Source organism: Leiobunum rupestre, chromosome 6 (assembly GCF_980474605.1).
Source record: "Leiobunum rupestre chromosome 6, qqLeiRupe1.1.hap1, whole genome shotgun sequence".
Lineage (NCBI taxonomy): Eukaryota > Metazoa > Arthropoda > Arachnida > Opiliones > Sclerosomatidae > Leiobunum > Leiobunum rupestre.
The window spans coordinates 48,743,314-48,765,226 of NC_143389.1; the positions used below are offsets into that span (position 1 = coordinate 48,743,314).

The 21,913-nt window shown below is 37.1% G+C and overlaps 1 protein-coding gene across 5 annotated transcripts in view; it reads right to left on the reverse strand.

Moving 5' to 3' along the window:
* Positions 1–21,913, reverse strand: part of LOC149941316 (adenosylhomocysteinase-like 1) — a 92,146-nt gene that overhangs the window by 16,721 nt on the left and 53,512 nt on the right. The window lies entirely within an intron of this gene.

Genomic DNA, 21,913 nt, shown 5'->3' on the forward strand with positions numbered 1-21,913 from the left:
ATTAAACGAAAACATGCGGTGCTTTAGCACCTGGAAATATCAGGGAAATTTCCAGGAGAAAACCTGGAAATATCAGGGAAATTAATTTTCCAAATGTTGTATGAACCCTGTTAAGGCTAAAAGTTTTATTTTATATTTTACTTTTATCATTAATTAATATATTTAAATGGTCTTGTAATGTTGAAAAAACTAGACAAACTCAAGGTGATAAATGATAATCATAGAATTAGTCAAAGATGTAAAGTTAAATTAACTTAAAGTGTCCAGATAAAATTGAATTCCCCGACTTTATTTTTAGGCCCCTTTTTAAACCCTCCCATTGATAGCGACGGGTCAGCCATGGACTAATTAATTAGTCCATGGGTCAGCTCGCTCTCCCGACCTCTCCATGTGGAAGGATTAAGTCCGGTATTGTAGTGCCCTGGATTGTTGTTGTTGTTATTATTATTATTATTGTTATTATATCTACAAAATTTTAGCAGGATAATTAAGCGAGAACCGTAAACAAGGTATCAATACGTTAAAAAGACCCGAGATTTAAGTTTGAAATGATGGATGGAACACTTTGACCGGGGGTAAATAAGTTAATTTGCATTTGAAACGATTTTGTGCGGGTCACGTTCAGTATTGGCCCTTCCCCCATTCGTACCAAATGAAAACCAAAATAGCCTTTAAGAGCCCGTCAACAAAATAAATAAATTTGAAAGTCACTTACAACTTTGCTTTTCCCGTAGTTTTCCTCTTCCATTTTTGAAAATCGAGTGTATAACAGTGGACGAGTGAACACAAGTTCGCTTATGGCATGACTAATATCGCGCTAAAATTGATCCCAAAATTCCCAAAATAAATTTTTTTGGAAGAAAAACGCGACGATGAAAAAATATAAAGGATTAAGAGCCTCCTCTTAAGATCTCTCTCTCTCTCGTCACCCACGTCCCGAACCTTCGCGACGACTCTCGGAAAGTAGCTAGAGTTTCCGCGTAACCCTGGAAAAATCAACTCGCTACCTTACGGGACAGGTCCGCCGCGATTCCGTAACGCCAATCCTTCTACGGCTTTGAAGGAATAAACAGCTTAACTACCGGAGAGCGGGAATAAAATACAAAGAAAAAAAACGGCGAAACTTTTTCTTTAATTTTGTTGAGAGTAGCAATTTTAAGGCGCGCGAGGGGGGGAAGTCAGGGGGGACGTCAGGGAGGGGGGGGGGTGGAGTTGACGAGAGAGAGAGAGAGAAAGTTGAATAGCAAAGTCCCACGCACAAACTCAGCGCGAATCTCATTAAAAAGCTCAAATGATGCGAGCCCACGAATGCCGAATTTCGCCACGTCTCTAAGTATTTATTCGCGTTTAATATAACGTCAAAGCTATTTGGAAAAGATTTCTATTTGCTTTAGGAGCGAACGGGAAAGAATTGCGAAATTTTTCATTTATAAATTTCCGACCAAAAAAAACTGGAGCATCAACGTCCAAAACTATAATCAGCTGCTTAAACAGAGGTCGGGTTCGCGCCGAAAGAATCCGTCGTCTTCGAACTAGCAACTCGAAATGGAGAATATTTTCACCGACACTCCTATATTTATATGTGGCAGGGATTTTGGATACGAAACTCTTAATATCCTCACGTTCGAGTAAACTGTCCGCGCGATGAACTCGCAAAGTTTCAGATCGGTGCCATCTGCTTGAGATGAGGGAACTTCTAACTCATAGAAATTTAGTGAGTTGAATTTTGATCAGGGACTTTTTTCTGGAGTGCCTCCCCCCCCCCTGAATAATTTTGGTCAGTTGACAAAAGGAGGCGCAGTAGGGCTGTGCGAGTACTCGAACTCAAACTCGAATAAGTAATTGGAGAATTCTCGTCGATTACAGAGTACCTAAAAATTGCATATTCGGGTTGACTACTCGAATAACCTGCTCTCTAAACTCGTCGAGTATTTGTGTTTTTTATCCTCTTTGCTTCAAAGTTCAAAGAGGGGTTTTTACAACTTTTAACGGGGCAATAAACGGTATCTACGAAGTTGTAGAAACAGTGGTTCATTTAAATTTAAGGGATATTTTTCAGCATTGAAAGTTACTTTAATACTCCTTTTAAATTTAATTTCATAATTAATGAAAACCCGCTACTAATCAAGAACTCGTTAAAAAATATTACTCGAGGTTTTTTTTAGTTACTCGACTCGAATAAGATAAAAGTTTCCCCTTAATCAGGTACTCGATTACTTGACTCGACTTCAATATTACTCGACTCGAATACTCGATGAAAACGAATTTGGAACTCGATACCAGACTCGACTTCAATATTACTCAACTCGAATACTCGATGAAAACAAATTTGGAACTCGATACCCGACTCGACTTCAATATTACTCAACTCGAATACTCGATGAAAACAAATTTGGAACTCGATACCCGACTCGATTGCCTAAAACCTCTACTCGCACAGCCCTAGTGACTCGGATAATTACCTTTGAGTTGACAAAATCAAGGATCCCCCCTTAAAGCAACCCCCTCCGGTACGACCCTGATTTTGATGAGGAAACAAGTAATCGAAATGTTTGCAATGACGTTCGAATGATTTTTCAAACGAATTAACAGGAAAATTTCAATAAATTTACACACATTACTATTGGACATGATTTATACGTACACGACTAGGATACTAATAAACCTCAGATTAAATAACATAATTTAGCAACATTAATTATAGAGGCTTTGCATGAAGGGTGTGAAATTTTGATGGAAGCCATTTCTATTCCGTCGTTCGCAAATAAAATGAAAATAGAAATTTATATATTTTTCGCAATTCGTTGAAGCGGCCGAAATAAGTCAAGCGCTCATGCAAGAAGACAAAATGGCTGAAGCTTAGACCAAGCCTGAAACCGTCAACGGCTTTTACAATGAAACCCGATTCCCCCCGGTCACCGTTAAAACGTACGTTTCCTATCTTCTTTATTCTTAATAACACATTTCAGGTATATATCGCCTATTCAAAAGAGAGCCGCTCTTTCCTTTGAGAGTATACTGGCGAAAACAACCAAAATGGACTCTGCGGCCGCCCAATTACGCTGTATATCACGGAAAAGGGAGGCGCTGGGTGGTACGGCACGCGAAAGCCACTTTACCCGGATTCCATCCTTTCATGATTTCGCAATGGTCAGCTTGCACGGACGTTATTTCATTGTATATAGCTCCGAAGTGGTCACTCCCCGGTCAATCTCGGAGAGGGACAATTTCCTTTTTGGTATAGTCCATTCGACAGAAGGGGAAAATGATAAAGCCTCTATTTCGGATGTTATTATAAGGGAATATTTCGAGCTATACAATCTATTACGTTTCAATATATTTAATTAAAATTATGTTATATACTTATTCAGATTTCGTACCAAATTTCCGGAGTTAAATTCCCTGACATTTCCAGGTTTTCCCTGACCAAATTGCCAAATTTCCATGACCATTTTTGTAGAATAAATTAAATGTTTTGAGGTAAAATCTTGAAAAATATTGATTATGTATTTTTAATAAATCTTTCAAAAATTTATTTGTCGTTTTTTTTTGGGCCATTTTAAAATTCCCTGACCATTTGGAATCATTTTAAAATTCCCCGCCTTTTGGAATCATTTTAAAATTCCCTAACCTTTTGGAAACATATTCAAATTCCCTGACTTTTCCAGGATTTCCAAGTCGTGTACGAACCCTGTTATTGATTAAACTAGCTACGTGTAAACTTATAGGCGACAAATATACATCCAGAAGCATTCGCGACGGTGTCACACCAAAGATGAAGTACGCGTTGCTCAGTCTAAGATGGCACTCGTGTCCCGGGTGTAGCATCCTTCTAGGGATAGGGAGCCACTATCGATCACCGGATAGTTCCCCCGAAATGTACGATGTACTTTCACGCTTTCGAAACGGCTCTCAGGTAACAGCTAAAAGTGATAAGTATACGCGTTGCGGGTTAATTTATATCGTATTCGTGGTGTCAGATTAACGGCGGAGAGAAACGATTAATCCCTATAATTAAAAGCTCTTAATTGTTGAAACTGGATTTAATTAAACGCCTTCTAACTACGCGGAGAATTCGCTCGTATATTAGGCCTAGTTTAGACGCACTCAACTTATCAAATAACAAGATGTCACGGACTTTTAAGTACACACAATTCCCCATATATATTAAATATTAAATTTGAACTAATTTTCAATTATCTTGTACATTAACTTAATAAACCCAAGAGGAATTTTTCGAGTTACCTGGTTTTGGAAATGAAATAGCGAAACGCAAACACGTTAATTTAAATTAATTTTTATGTAAACCAAATTTTTTAAGGTATAGGAAACCAGAACACGTTAATTTAAATTAATTTTTAGACAAACTGTTGATGTTAGTACGATTCAAACTCCGTTCTACGCGATATAAATAAAACACATGCGTTACTTTCTGCTGGGAGATGATGAATCCCTTTTTTTATTTTATCTATTTGTACGAAACTATATGTTATTTAACCTTGAGTACATGATATTCATGTACACGTTTTCAACACCAGTTCTCTCCATTTAGTTTAACTGTACAGTGTTCCGTTTGTATTTAAGAATGTTGTCTACATAAAGTTTTTTCGTCAACTTTGCTGGTGTTGAATCAAATACTTCAACACAAACCGAATTCAATTCAATATCAATTTGCCAGTTTCAATAACATTATTGCCTTCCATCGGTTCCAAAAATTTAGCACCGAATAAGGCAGCGCCAATTGCGATAAATAGAAGCGCGTGTCACCTTTTGAAGTTGACAGTACTCGCGGTATTTGAAAATACATTTACATTATGGAAACAAGCGAATCGGCACGAAATTAAATAGTGCCAGAAATTTCACTAAAAATTAAAATTTCTACAACCAAAAACGTTGTTCCAAAATGATCAGTAGTAACCAAGCCGATCTTGACTTAAAAAAAGTATGCAGATTTAAAGTCTAAAATAGCCAAAATTAATATTGGGCTATCGAGAATCTGATATTTTACGTCGATTGACGTATCATAGGCCCTTCTAGACCTAGCTGTAAGATTCGACGGCGGCTACACGGTACGTGATCTTAGTACATACAAATCCCTCGGGGAATGGGGATCGTGTTTAAAAAGCATCGCCTTACACGGTTGATGTTATAAATTGCAGCAGAAACTATAGAGACAGAATAAATTGAACTAAACACGAAGGAGCGAATGTTTAAAGATAATTCTTGGGATTAATTTCAATTAGAAGTTATAGCTAAAATCAGAGTAAATAACGCGACGATAGGATCTCGGGGAAATATTTCAGAATTATAGATCCAACGAACAGGCTTCTTATGACATTGATGGATGTGATTTATAGAAATAGATCTTAGGTTTCGTTGGCGCATCCCAGACAGAGTAAGAGCCAGTATAAGGAAAGATAAGATTTATCTCTGCCTCCTAAGACCAATTATTCTGTCATATTACGAAATACAAGCGAGTGGTCGAGTAAAAAAAGGGGCTCCGTCATTTCCCAATTTCTCGCAGAACCAGGAAGCCTACTCAATTCCAATACTAACGTCAACAGGGTAGCTTGATAATTATCCGATTGAAAAAAAAAATATGCTAATTATCCGATTGAAAAAAAAACATGCTAATTATCCGATTGAAAAAAAAACATGCTAATTATCCGATTGAAAAAAACATGATAATTATCCAATTGAAAAAAAAACATGATAATTATCCGATTGAAAAAAAACATGATAATTATCCGATTGAAAAAAAAAAAACAATTATCCGATTGAAAAAAAAACAATTATCCGATTGAAAAAAAAAAACAATTATCCGATTGAAAAAAAAAACAATTATCCGATTGAAAAAAAAAACATGCTAATTATCCGATTGAAAAAAAAAACATGCTAATTATCCGATTGAAAAAAACATGATAATTATCCGATTGAAAAAAAAACCTGATAATTATCCGATTGAAAAAAACATGCTAATTATCCGATTGAAAAAAAAAACATGATAATTATCCGATTGAAAAAAAAACATGATAATTATCCGATTGAAAAAAAACATGATAATTATCCGATTGAAAAAAAACATGATAATTATCCGATTGAAAAAAAAAACATGATAATTATCCGATTTCATTAAGCCATCGAACTTACCACGTTAGTGAAGTAAGCGACACAGGTTGAGTTGGATTTGGCAGTACGAGTTAATTCTAAGCAAAATATTTTCGAAAGCTTCTACTGAAATACTCCTTGGCGTCGGCGTATCATTGAACAGGTTTTATTGAAATTTTTATTCTAGTTACAAAATATATGTCGGACATTTTGTACATAAATGCGGTTAAAAAGACACTGGTTTAGAAAAAATCGTATATTTATAAAACAAATCATGCATTTTGGCAACCTTGAAAGTCAACTTTGGACCAAATAAAATATCAAGTGGAAGACTAAGTTAAAAAAGTTTTAACCATGTTGTATATTGATAAAAAATTAAAAATAAGAAATTGACTTTTACACAATAAAATATTTTGATTAAAACGCAATACATGTTTCGAGGTGCGCTCTAGTGGAAGAAATATTGAAAACATATCAACGGATTTAAAAGCAATATAGTAAAATATTCTCGAAGTCGCAAAATAGAGTGGTAAAGTATTATTCCTCTTTAATATCGCGATATGGAATATGGAATAAATTCAATGGAATGTGTAAAGGCTTGTTTCCCACTTTGTTAGATGTAGAAGCATAAGTCTATCATAAAAGAACCTTATGAAAACGAGTAGAAGGAATTTGTAGAAGTGTAAACGTATATTTGTGCCCCTCCTACAAGTTGGCACCTGTCAATTGCGTCCCCACCTGAGAACATTCTTGCTAGAAGGTTGATACCGGTACTATAACCTACGAAAAAAAGTCCAAAATTCAAGTCCACTAATTATTCTAGCTTTTGAAGTAGCGACACTAAAAAAAAAGAAACTCAGATTTTTCCGAGTAATTTCTTTTCAAGTGTTCTCAAAGAGATGCAAATGATAAGGCCGTCATTTAAAATGAATATAAAAACCAAATGCAAATTGTTCGTGACGAAATCCGTCCTTAAATTCGTGGTCTGGGCTGGGAGGGGGAGAGAAAAGGGGGAATTAATTTTTCACTCTGACCCGATTCGAAGGAATCAAAACGAAAGCCGCCGTCAGCCGATCGCGGCGGGACAGAAACCGCTAAAAAGCAATTGTTGCCGATAACACTCCTGGCGGGGAAGTCCAGCGTGAAAACTTCTTCCTAGAGGAAAAAGGTGAAACGACTTTCAATCTCGAAGATGAACCGCTGCTAAAGGCTTGTTGATTTTTTGATTTTTTAAAAAAAAATCAAAAACATCGATTTGTTTTATTTTGATCAGATTTTTTTTGATTTTAATCGATTTTTTATTAATTTTTAGGTTTTGTCACTTATTAAAAGCAATATATAAGCTTATTGATATAATTATTATTTTTGTATAAATAATATTCAATAGTAGACAGTTTTATCATGTCAAAAAATATTTATTCCAAGAAATAAGTATATTTGTATCACAGGAGTAACCTTGAAGTAAAACTAAACAGTGTGAGAAATAAGGCACTATCACAGGCCAATCGCCAGTTTAAAAATTAAATGCCTGGGGTGTTAGTGGCCCTGGTGACCACTTAATTCAAAGTTTTTCCCTTCAAGATTTATAGTTCTTTATTTAATACTCCAACATTTTGAAATACCCATAATAACTAACCTATTAAGTCTATGCCCTAGCACATATTGTCAAGAGGAGATAATTTGACCATAAATTATGAAAGCCTGATTTTGAAGGTTAAAAATGGTAAGTGGCCAGTGGCCAGTTTTTTAATTAAACTACCTACGCTCTACTGGCCACAGGTCCAGTTTAAAACAATTCCTTATTTCTCAGCCTCCGAGAGTCCATTATTTTCCAAAAACCAAAAATGAGGTTGGGAAGGGATCGTGGTAGTGATAGGTAATAGTGTAATATCATGACAAAACAGGTCTAAAATATAATAATTCAATAGTAAATCTCTCAATTATGGAAAGTTAATACCTTTAAACAATCTTTTATAGGAACAGATTTAAATCAACGATTTAAAAAAAAATTATTTGATTAAAATCGCGATTTAAATCAACTTGATTTTAATCAAACAACCAATGATGATTGCGGATAGTACGAAAGAAGGCGTTCACCGTGGCCATTTTCCAAAATGGCGCCCAAATTTATAATCGCACACTTAAATGATCTAAGTATAGAGCTATAAACGTACTAACTTTTATAGTTTTTACACACAATCCCTAAGGTGAACTGGGCCCACAAAGAAATAACTCTTCAACAATTAGGTCTAAAAGGGTCAATGATATGTCAATCGAAAGCATATATAACGCCCTCGGTAGCTTATTATAAATGATTGAAATTGGAGCCCAAGAAGGTTATCATTTTCCCATTTTAGTGGTTTTTGGGCGATTTTCGCCTTAAAATCTACATATTTTTTTAAAAATCAAGACCGACTTGGTTGAATATTATATTTTTCGTTAGTACTGATTATTTCTGAACTAAGTTTTCGGTTGCATTCAAAAATTTTAATTTTAAGAGAGATTTCTGGTTATTTCGCGTTTTGCTACCTTATTTTTAAAACCACGTAACTCGAAAAATTAATTAAGTTTCAACTCTATCCAAACGTGTTGGCGCCATCTGTTTCTATAAGCAGACACTTTTTAAAAATATATAATTTAGTTTTCCAATAACACGATAGATGGCGCCAACACGATTTGATTAAGTTCATTTACTAAGCCTAACTCTCCAACTCAACAAATACTGTCCCGCGGAACGGTAGGTCGTGGAAGACGAATTTGGATCTCTTTTTCTGGGAATTTTACAAGAAGGGTTAGAGTGAGAGAGCCTACAAATTTCTCCTTGTGGAAAGTTTTGGGGCAGCAGCTCTTCGACTAACAATGCACTTTTCCCTTTCGGAAAATTCTATGAATTTTGTTTTACAAGCGGGATTACGAGCCCTTTTATATTTTACAAGTTTTCAAAATTATATTTTTTACGTTATACAGATCATTGAGGAATTTTTATACAAATTATATTTACTCGAATTATACAATTTTTAAACGATCTTTTAATTCTAGACTTTAGAGGCGGGAGTTAATTTATGGAAAAACGAAAAGGTGTTTTCGTCGATATTCATGATCGGAGCTCGAGTCGACAAATTCTTTAAACTGCGAAAGTGGAAAACGTGAGACGCCTGTGTTGAAACGGGTTCCGAGCGGATAAGGGCGCCGTAAAAAATAAAACGGCCGTTTTTATGTCATATTTACGTGACTTGGCCGTTTTATAGCCGATAAGTTACAGCGAGGGGGGCTTTCCGAACCATTAAATTATTTGAATAGTGGTATTACTGACTAGGCTAGAAATACGTCCGCTAGAAATTCATCCGTAACCTTTATTCGCGCTATATTAATTTTGACGCGGTTATTTAGATAAGCGTATATTTAAACTAGATACAACGTAATGTATACACTCTTAAGTCTAGTTCCCACTTAGCGAAAAAAAACAATTTTCGCGCTGAAAATTGACGCTCGCGAATAAAATCCGCGATTTTTTTCAAATTCGCCGATAAAAATGCGTCTCCGCGGTATCTAGCGAATGTTCTATTTTTGACGTCCACACCTTGGCGATAAAAAGCTTCAGCCAATCAGAAAACGCGTTCCCTCGATCTCTTCATGGATGAGTTATTGTTAATCCATGATCTCTTCCGCTCCCGTCCGTCACTTATTAAGCCTAGGTCTTTAGAAAAGCAGCTCAGCCAACTTGACCAAGATACTGAAGTAAAGGTAATTTAAAATATTTCCCTAACCCAAAAACGTCTATCTTTTGGGGAAATATACTTATTGTATATTGCATAAACCAATAAGACATTAAGTACCATTAAATTAATTTTATTGAAATTATCAACAGGAACATCCATTTGGTTAATTTTGAGCTGATGTTTTATGTTAGGCCTAAAACATTACTAAAAACCCGCACGAGTTGTTTTCAGCGTATTTAAATTTTCGCGCTAAAGTGAGAACCGCTTCCCCTGCGACCGAAAAACCGCGTCTTTTTCGTTGCGCGAAAATTTTATTCGTCTCGAAAATTCGCCAAGTGGGAACTAGCCTTTCCGCGGGTTTTAGAAGGGCTTGTGTAGAGCAAACTATTTTATCAGACGTGTTTGCTCCTTCTCAACTTTTGAACCTTCCTAAAGCGCTACTTATTGGCAAAAATAACGATTTATCCGCCTCCTATAGGGCAGTGTTGCCAATGTTTGAGGACCGAAAATCCCACAGCACAGCTACAAACTTTTCAGCCACAACCCGAAAACGTTTTTAACCACGCCCCCCCCCCCCAAACTCAGCGGGAAGCATGCCAAATATTTTGATAAAAAAAAATAACTAAATAAGTAACTCGATAGCAATACGCGCGGGAAATTTTCAGCCGTCCCGCGGTTGGACGGAAAATTCGTAAACATTGGAACCTGCAAATGTACGGGTTTCACTTTTAAAGGGCCGCGGAATCATTTGCAAAATCCAGCCCGAACTTAACATATCACTTCCTTCCCCTTTTCTACTTTCACGATAGCTGATCCAACAAATCATATTTTGCCCTTATTACACGCACGAAGGCTTGGACGAAAATTAGCGAAAGTCAAACGATTTTCTGATGTTATTGGATACTTTTTTAGTAACGGATTTATATACTTCTGGTTGAACAGAAATCCCCACAAGTAAGTACATCAGTTAAAAGTGGAAATGAAGTTAAACATTGTTGCCCTGACCATTTCTGGAGATTTACCCTGACTTATTGTGCCAAAGTTTTGTAATTTTAAACCTATATGTTAGTAAATTTTTTTCTGTTTGCAACCGAAATTAAATTTCCTCACATTTCTCTGATTTGCAGACAAATTAAAAAAATTCCCTGACTTTCCCCTGATTTTTGTAACCATATTCAAATTCCCCGACTTTTCCAGGAATTCCAGGTATCGTGGCAACCCTGTTACAGTTCTAAAAAAATTTAATCTTCTATTTCAATATGGTTTAGGTATAATCATATGTAACATAATCACTCATAAGTATGCCATAAAAGCATTTTCTTTAATGAAACCTTGTTCACGGGATATGACGTAAATTACGTCACTTACAACTCCGTGACGAAATACGCGTCATCAACTTTACTGATGGGAAACGGAAGTTAGTGAGAATTCCTCGCGCGTTTCTGGCTTTGCCCGTGTTAATTTTAGCTCGTGCCGCGCGATCACATGATTTCATTTCCATGGTAGCCTTTTCAATAGCGCAAGGATTATAAGAGTTTTTGCATTTTGGGTCCGCTTAAAGTATGTTCCGTGTGAAACAAAGTTTCATCGAATTTTTTAAATGGAAATGTTATACAGAGGCATACTTATGAGTAATTATGTTACATATGGTATAATGGATAAAACAAAATTTCAAACCTGGAAAATTACCATAGTTATCTTTTTAAAATAGGTGAATAAAATTAATTAATAGCTTGAGCTAGTTCTTTAGTCTGACTAGGTGTAAAGTTAATGTCTGGATTATTTTAATTACCGCCTGTTACGTAACAAAATAAAGGCGAAGCTTGATAATAAAAACAAGTATTTTATTCGAACGAAAGTTAATTAACTCCCCGCGAACGTATAAGCGACATCAATTACTATTTCTTGATTCAAATGGAGGGGGGGATACTTTGGCTACTTTCCCCCCTCTTGGCGAATGTGGGTCGTGGGAGGTGTAGGATCTACCCCCCCCCCCCCTTTAAGTTCACCGTCTGCTTAATATCGTGACTCGGCGAAGAAAGCAAAGGTATTGAGAATTTGAAAACTAACGCGTTAATATCAAAGCTGGAGATGAATCTTCAGTTTGCGCAATCTATCCTTTTTAATTCTCAATATCTGAGAGGAGGACGAAATAATAACCATAATAATAAGGTTCGTTTTACGCAACCCTCTGTAGAATTAATTCAGTTTCGAAATTCCACGTTTTGGTGATTTGCCCGCTTATTTACCGAAGCGGTAGAGGATTCTATTTTGTTACTACGCGTACATTTCGCGATAAATTTAATATAAAGCGACGACTTTCAACGTAAATATTTATCTAAAATCCAATTTTCAATTACCATTCGAACTATTTCCCGGTATTTCGTAGTTTGGATAAACAACGCGGCGGGGGAGATCTTATAAACACCATAATTCTAATTAAATCGGGAGCATTCTACCACCGTTTCCATGATAACGCGCTACGTCATGCCAATTGTAACGTCCTAAGCGCCATCTGTAAAGCTAAAATTTAATTAAAATTACAACAGCGTTGTTCCAATTTTTTAAGATTCAAATTTCCTTACTTTTAACTGTTTCCCAAAGACATTTTTAAAACCAAAATTTTATAATTTATTACTATTTACTTTTATCAGAAAATAACATTCCTTCAACTTATATTTTAGTATAAATGTTATAGTTTAAAGACCTTTTTAAGTTTTTATCGCAAAATTTAAAAAAATTATACACTCGTTTAAGGAACTAACAATAATCACAGCGCTATAGTACAAACATCATCCAATCATTTAAATAGCCTTTAAATAATCGTTAAAAAGAAATCGGCCAATATCGATATTTTATTCGCCATATCGGTAACCGATACCGATATAGTATCGATTTACGCCCAACACCAAGAAACAAAATAAACAAGATAGACCAACAATTACGCTCTAACATTTTATCGTTCAGCCACAATCCTCGATCGCGTGTTTTTTTTAATCAAAATATCACGGCTTTTGCGTTGCTAGGTAAAATCAACGAAGGTGACGTCATCAATTTTAACTCATACATAAATTTTTTCAAACATCTTCTTGATCGAGACCCCCTTGCATTTTTCTAGCGACTGTAACGCTTGCTCGTAGGCTTGTAAAAGTAAGAGACTGTGACGTAAGAGCTACATTTAACCAAGAAGGCCACGTGACTTTATAAAAAGAGACTACCCGAGCTGTTACACATTGATTTTGTTCAAACTCGGGGAATTGGTAGACCTTCATGTAACTTGAAAAATCCTAAAGGGATTTTATTACATGGGCAACGGTTTTGCCATGGCAACGAAAAACGTTTTTGACAACAGATAATGGAAATTTTACCCATTGAAAATAACATGGGATTTTGACCGATTCCAAGGGTTCCCCCCCCCCCCCCTGTGAAACATTTTACAAAATTGAAAAATAATGAAAATACCAAAATTATAAAAAAAAAATTATAAAAATTGACAAAAAAAATCAAAATTGGTCACATTTTGATCAATTTTTTAATTTTTTTTCACAGGGAAATAGGTCAAAAGCCCCTATTATTTTATGTTGTCAAAAACATTTTTCGTTGCCATGGCAAGCCCGTTGCCCATTGAATAAAATCCCTTTAGCTTTTTTCAAGTTACATGAAGGTCTACCAATCCCCCGAGTTTGAACAAAATCGGTGTGTAACACCTCGGGATGTCTCCTTGTAAGAGTTCAAAATCTCCTATTGGACGCGAAATCTCAGTATCATAAGCGATCAAATCAATCGGTGGTTCTAGATTAAATTAGTTCTAGGTAGTAGCCAGCCATAGAATAGATAAAACGTAATTTAAAACAACCCGTTCGAGAAAGTCATCAAAACTACGGCTCGTAATTTAATAATAAAATTCAATTAGAAGTTTCTCTCCGCGCAATTTTGATTGTCATCGTGAAAGACCAAAGTCAACAAAGGAAAAAAAGGGAGAGATTTGAGATTGGCAAAGCCGCATTTCGCTGCCAACGGAGGGCGTGCACGAAGCGAGGTTCTCATATTCGCATTGAAAGAAGTGACGCCGGCAAATGGATCGCGTCCATATTTACGCCGAAGAAAATTTACTTAGTGGAACGAGACGCTGATGTGTCACTCAATATGTACCAGACAGAAATGTATCAACTTCCTAGTGACATTATGTACGAGGAAAATGGAATCACGAGTTTATTTCTTATTCCAAACACGACATAAGTCACTTAATCGAGTGCCGTACAGATGACTGTTTCCGGAACCCTTCAAAATCGGCCATTGAACAGGCGCGTGATGCGTCCACCAATGAAATGAAACACCCGCGGATACAACGCCAGAAGGGACACCTCAATATTCGAGTTAATGACACTTCGGAATAGACCAAAATCTAAATAAAGTCTGCGAATTTTATTTTAAATTTGTCCGCACTACGTGGGAAATATACGTAGCGTTTTAAGTATGTTTGCAGATGGCAATTGAAATTCGGGTGAAGTACATTAATACTAAATAATTCTTACGCCATTGTGATGTTTGACGGGGCGTTCAGACCATACTATTTTATTGCAAGTGTCCGATGTACCCAGGGCCGCGCTTAGGGGGGGGGGCGCTAAAATTTTTCCATAGGGATGTATATACCGGAGGCCCGCTACACTCAGTTTCGCCCATGCATTTCGCCCGGGGCCGCGAGACCTCTAAGCAAGGCCCTGGATGTACCATCTAAATGGCGAGTGTCCGATGACCCATCTAAATGGCGAGTGTCCGATGACCCATCTAAATGGCGAGTGTCCGATGACCCATCTAAATGGCGAGTGTCCGATGACCCATCTAAATGGCGAGTGTCCGATGACCCATCTAAATGGCGAGTGTCCGATGACCCATCTAAATGGCGAGTGTCCGATGACCCATCTAAATGGCGAGTGTCCGATGACCCATCTAAATGGCGAGTGTCCGATGACCCATCTAAATGGCGAGTGTCCGATGACCCATCTAAATGGCGAGTGTCCGATGACCCATCTAAATGGCGAGTGTCCGATGACCCATCTAAATGGCGAGTGTCCGATGACCCATCTAAATGGCGAGTGTCCGATGACCCATCTAAATGGCGAGTGTCCGATGACCCATCTAAATGGCGAGTGTCCGATGACCCATCTAAATGGCGAGTGTCCGATGACCCAACTAAATGGCGAGTGTCCGATGACCCATCTAAATGGCGAGTGTCCGATGACCCAACTAAATGGCGAGTGTCCGATGACCCAACTAAATGGCGAGTGTCCGATGACCCAACTAAATGGCGAGTGTCCGATGACCCAACTAAATGGCGAGTGTCCGATGACCCAACTAAATGGCGAGTGTCCGATGACCCAACTAAATGGCGAGTGTCCGATGACCCAACTAAATGGCGAGTGTCCGATGACCCAACTAAATGGCGAGTGTCCGATGACCCAACTAAATGGCGAGTGTCCGATGACCCAACTAAATGGCGAGTGTCCGATGACCCAACTAAATGGCGAGTGTCCGATGACCCAACTAAATGGCGAGTGTCCGATGACCCAACTAAATGGCGAGTGTCCGATGACCCAACTAAATGGCGAGTGTCCGATGACCCAACTAAATGGCGAGTGTCCGATGACCCAACTAAATGGCGAGTGTCCGATGACCCAACTAAATGGCGAGTGTCCGATGACCCAACTAAATGGCGAGTGTCCGATGACCCAACTAAATGGCGAGTGTCCGATGACCCAACTAAATGGCGAGTGTGTAAACTAGTTGGTTACACCATTCTATTCGTACTTTCCATCAACAAATGGTTATATTTAATTTTGGTTTAGTGGACAGAGTTGAAAATTTGTCAAGGATATCCAGTACAGATATAACAAAGTCTTAATTTTGCCGTTTGCCAATTTATTTCAGGTGAAAAAGGACGTATTACAACATACGTGACTTCTCGTTCAATGTTATTTCTCAATAAAATAGGAAGCAGACGACGTGCCAAATATTTATATATTTCGCGATGCCAAAACTCAACAACTGGTTGAATTCGAAATTCATGAATCTATCAAACAAATTAAAATATAAATAAATATCTGTTATGTTTATTTGTCTCTCCGAAAGCACGCCAGCTTTTGCCGTTCACGATAAACATTTCACTTCAAATTAGTTGGAAATTTGGAAATTGTAACCAAAGTAAATTATTAGTAACCAAATTTGGAAATTATAACTTTTAGTAACTAATTTCGAAATTGCAACCAAACTTGAAAATTATAAATTTTAGAAACCAATTTCGAAATTGTAACCAAATTTGGAAATTATAACTTTTAGTAACCAATTTCGAAATTGTAACCAAATTTGAAAATTATAAATTTTAGTAACCAATTTCGAAATTGTAACCAAACTTGAAAATTATAACTTTTAGTAACAGATTTCAAAAATAGTAAGTTTTATTTTAAAAAAATGGCTCGGTATCAGCACTGCTAAAGTAAATTTGAAAACATTTCGAATGAAAAAAAGATAATCGAGTACCTTAAGTAGACACGCCCGCCTGATTTGTTACACCAAAAGAGTAGCAAAACAAACTGACACAAAAAACCCGTTTCCTTCACACTTCGTATTGGAATAAGAAACGAGAGTTGACACACACACACGATTCGAAACTGAAGTAAGATTACGCTTATAATCAATACGACCAAGAATTTATTTCACGAACTGAGAATGGCCGCTAAAACGTTCTTCTACTAAACAGCCTTTCAAACGGAAACCCTAAATTTGTCTTGAATCACAGCGCCATCTGGTCGACTCCATTCAGGAGAATACATGGCCTACACGGACCGAGCCCGCTATGGAAAGGTTCGTAAAAATGCTTGCCGCACTATAAGGTTGGCTCACGCTACGGTATACTCATTTGCGGGTTAAGAAAGGCAAAATATCTAGTACTTTGGAGGGAAGATACTAGCACCTAGGAGCAACAAACACAACGATAACGCAGCTAGCCTTTAAACACGTTAACGCCGTGTTGTATACGAATTTAATTGGACGATCCTTTTATGTCCAGGGGGGGGGGGGGGAGACAATTTCCGAATTTTCCCCTTCCGACGGCAGCAGGCGCTAAAGCGTCTAACCAATGAAAACTGTACGCAAGAAAATCCACGACTTTTGACGGGTTACGTTCTCCTTGTGGGGGGTGCTGTGTTTGTTACTCCTAGCTAGCACGAATTTCCGGTAAATTGGCGGCGGGAATTTCAAATTTGCCCTGTTTACGGTTGAATATCTAAGTATACACTCTTTTACGAAGAGTCGGCCATTTCATTTCAGGCCTAATTTAAAATAGTACAGGCAAGGGCGCCTGCATATGCTCATCAGCTCGAGACGTCGCGTGCACTTGACCGTGTGAAGCGGCCTTGCATGCACTATTTGAAATCAGACCTGTAATAAAATGGCAGCTCTCACAAATAAGGATATAAAAGAGTGTATACCCGCGCGCGTTTTATAATTTTGGAAAGTAGCGTCTATTGCGTTATATTTCAAAGTGATAATTAACAAAGATAAGATTTCAAAACAGTTGTAGTACCAAAAATAAATTATTACAAGTAAGGTATACCTAAAAAAAATCCGTTTGGCGAGTCCAGGGTAAGTACAGAACGGGTAATGCCGATATTACCCCGTTGACGTACATAAACGTGCGATTTGATGATTTGTTTAGGAGCATAATCAGGGTTTATACAACTAACGGAAACGCGATTTCCCTGATATTTCCAGGTTTTCTCAAGAATATTTCCTTTATTTTTTCAGATGCAAGATAAAATAAAACTAAAATTTACAGAGCAACTCATTTCATGATTGTTATTTAAAATAAATTCGTTCAATATTATAATATAAAAGAAGAAATTAAGTCAAATCTTTAGTAAGAAAAACTTACTGAAGTAAATTTATATTCATTATGGCAAACTTTCCGAACCCTCATAAATTTCCCCGATTTTCCCCAAAAATAATAGGAATTTCCCTGATATTTCTGACTTTTCTGTCAATAATCGAATTCCCTGATAATTACTAAAAATACGCTACAATGAAGCTTAAAAATAATAATCTATATTAAATATTTATTGATCACTTTGAAATTTAAGTAATACACATTTCTAAAATGGATTAAAATAACACGCGAAATTAACCTTTAGTAACTCAACAGAAAATAGGCCAAATTCGAAATTTCCGCCGCCAATTTACCGGAAATTCGTGCTAGTATCTTTCCGCCAAATGTACTAGATATTTTGCCTTTCTTAAGCTGCAACTGAGTTTCATATCAGAGTGTATACCCAACCTCTTACCGTGAGAAAGGGGCAAAGATTAAGTAATTACGTAAATTAAGAAAAAGGGGCGCGGTTTTCTTTACGGGGTTGCGATGCTGCCTACATATTCTCGTTAGTTCGAATATATTCTTGGTACTACTGGCCGAGAATCGTTGCAATTGACGATGGGGACGGCTGGAGGGGTTATAGATAGAAGCGAGGGGAGGGGTCGATGCACCGGCGCTCGAAGGGGGCCAACGACGATATTACAGACAGTTAATCGCGTTTAAACGATTATAAGCGTTCCTTTTGCTTAATTAATTACGACCCAAAGTGACAAGCAAAAGTGACGCAACCCGATTACGGAGAGAGACAGGTTTTCCAATGAGGGGGGGGGGGGTAACTACAGCGCGCGTGATCGTTAAGAATTGTAACGTAAATAAACGATGGAGAAAATTTGGGTTATGACCTGCCTTCCCTACCTAAAAAAACTACGACAAGAACAAATCACTTTTGGTAACGCAGTTTTTTTTAAATAATAATGGCTACGGAACAAACCGTTACTGCTGGGATGCGAGATTTAATAAAGGTCCGCGTTTCTGATTGATCGTCTAGTTCCTCATTTCTGCCACCAGGTTCGATAAAAGCTAGGAATAACTGGCGCTAGTTACGTTAAAAACAAGTGGTAGCACGTTATTTTTTATGAGTTAGAATATACAGGTGTATCAAAGATGATTTAAAAAGTGATGATAAATATGTTTTAAGACTAAACTGACAAAAATGAATTTTTTTCTTTGGTTTATGGTAGATATATATCGATTTTCTACGTAACTGTTAATAAATTGATTTCTAAACGTTTGCACGTTACGAAGCGGACAACAAATAAAACTGTAAATTTTATGTTTACAACATTAAACGGGATTTTCAGTATTAATACTGTAAAACAGTGTATCAAAGATGATTTAAAAAGTGCAGATTTTGCGCCGCTATTTATGCATAAAAGCGAAATATTTCCTTATTATGGGGAAACCCTACGAGTGTTTAGTTACGTTTTCTGCCCCCAGAGGAGGTAAGTATTCCCTCAGCATTGTATTGTTAAAATTACACTCAACTAATAGAAAATAAAGAGTTCTTACGTTCTTGGAGTGTTGAAATTGTAAGAAATAATATAAAACCATCTACATGGCTTTCAAAAGGTTATGCACAAATTTGAAGGAGTTGTAGGGGGTGAGCTGAGAATTTAGCATGTTGTGTTTCCCCCATTTTCCTACGATGAGTTAAAAGAGCGCCAAAGTGCTTCAAAGTGTGGCCTACTAGCCCCTGAAAGTAGGCTGCAACAAGCGCCAAACCAAGCAGAAGGGAAACGCGAACATTAAGGTTTGGGTTCGGGTGATAGGTAAAAAAGGACTAACAAATCGGGGTAACCAGCGTAAAAAAGTAAACTTGAACAGTATTTAAAGTCCCCGCTGCTTGGATTTGCGCTCGTTGCAGCCTACTTCCAGGGGCTATTAGGCCACACTTTGAAGCTCTCTGGTGCTCTTTTAACTCTTCGTAGGAAAATGTTAAAAAAACAGGCATAATCTCAACTCACCCCCTACAACTCCTTCAAATTTTTTGCATAACCTTTTGAAACACCATGTATACATTTCCTTTAAGGCAAGAACGAACGAGATGATTTTTAAAACCTTGTAGAACCTTTAAGGCAAGAACGAACGTAAATGGCTTCGAGCTAGAATATAAAAATTTCCTTTAAGGCAAGAAATAACGTAAATGGCTGTTGTATTACTACTTTCTATATTTTAAAGAGCTTCGAGATGATTTTTAAAACCTTGTAGAATAACTGAAAAAGGACCGCATTCTATAAAGCAGTAAACAACGCTTAGTTTTCGTCATTAAAGTTCCTACTTCTACCGAACCACGTTTTCAATCTTGCGCGGATTTTGTTACAGAAGTTAGACTGAAAAACGTCAAAATAAAGTTTTGACAGCGAGTTGAAAAGCTAGCGTTAAATTAAAATAGGCGGGGTCTTTCGGAAGCAAATTCCAAGACAACCCGTCCACGTTTCGTTTAACCGAGTCAATATATACTCCCACCCGCAAGCTGGCGCCTGGGTTGACCAAAAATTGGCGAGGATAGGCGCGTTACATCCAGCGGGAGATGAAGAAAGAACAGATTGTAAGCTGGCCGCTGTTTTTCGGTTTCCCCCAAAATGTCAAAACAGCAGCTTGCAGAAATCCGCGGTTTGTTCGACGGATCGGAGCTAATTTTAAGTCGCGTAGTCCGCGCCAACCGGGGAAACTCTACGTTATTAGGACGGGCGAAGAGGCTTGTCCTATAGCGGGGGGAGGACGTTTCTCCAACGGCTGAATCTTTAACGACCCGTCGTTATCCCGACAACGAGAGTAGGAAGATTTGCTGAACGGAAGGACAAAAATGAAGGCTTATGATCCCCGATTTTCTTACACAGATTAAATAAATGTTACGAAACTATTTTTAGAAGTGTTTTTCGCCCAAAAAAAACAACCCCTTACGTTGTTTTCGCCGCCGTTCTCTCTCTAAAATCGAGTCGTTAAAAATGTTATGAAAATCTCACTATCGTAAGACCGTAACTTCAAAATGAATGTTCTTTAAAACTTTTAAAAATATACACACGCTAAAAAGTACAGACGAGATTGTCAATTTACTCGACGTAAACATTGGTTATTAATGATGAGAGGTAAAAGTATACAGTTTATCGACGCGGAAAATAGTTTTCGTCAAAATGTTCGCCATTAAAGTGATAAATTTCCGCGTTTTCTCATTTCTATTTTTTTGAGGTACGTATTTACGAAGGTCGAAATGGCACTTATAAGCTATTACGAGTTAAGCCTACTTTAAACTTTCGTCAATCATTGAAATCTAAAAATTCGTCTTCGATTCCGGGTTTCCCACCTTTAAGCCCCTAAAAACCAGCATCTTCCTAGAAACGGAAAAGCTATAAATCTCTCCGATGGAAGGATAAAACGAGACCAAAATGCTATCTAAACTTGAAAAATAGCGAGAGTGTAGATCGAACGAAGGCGGTAAAAGCAATAACGTGGTCGATAATTGATGTACAGCTACTTGTACGAAGCAGGATGGATGAATTCTTCTTTCACGTTTTTTATATTTTTATTGGATAGCAATTACTTTCTTTTTCGGGCTCAGTAGATGGTTCACTCGTTTTTAGGGCCCCCACTCAAATCTTCAATTTTTTTATAGGAAAAATAGGATTAATTTTCTAAAAATATAGGACTTTATAGGACTATTTTTACAAAATTATAGGATTTTATAGGACTATATATGCCATTTAATTAACTAACTTAATGCATTTAAAAACAAAATCTATATTTAGATAAATAAGTCTTTGATTTTCACTTAAAAAATAGAAGCCCTTTAACCATTTTATCACAAAAATATACTAGTAGCTAACCATGTTATCAATAACAAAAGATTAGACTAGAATGACTTGGTATAGGGAATTTATCCTATAGCTAAATGTAGCAATTTAACTGAGTGTCTAGATTTGAAATTGGCAAAATATCAAAATTATATTTTGCTAAAAATATAGGATGTTATAGGACATTTTTGAAAGTATAGGATTTTATAGGAATTATAGGACCTCTGGGGGCCCTGCGTTTCTTTTGTCGGTGGAGGAACCGAGGCGTCTAAAAGTCGGATTCACCTTTTTATTTTCTCTTATTTTCAGCAAAAGACCTCAAGACTATAAGATTAAATTGTTGGTTGGACACATTTCCCCCCCCCCCACCA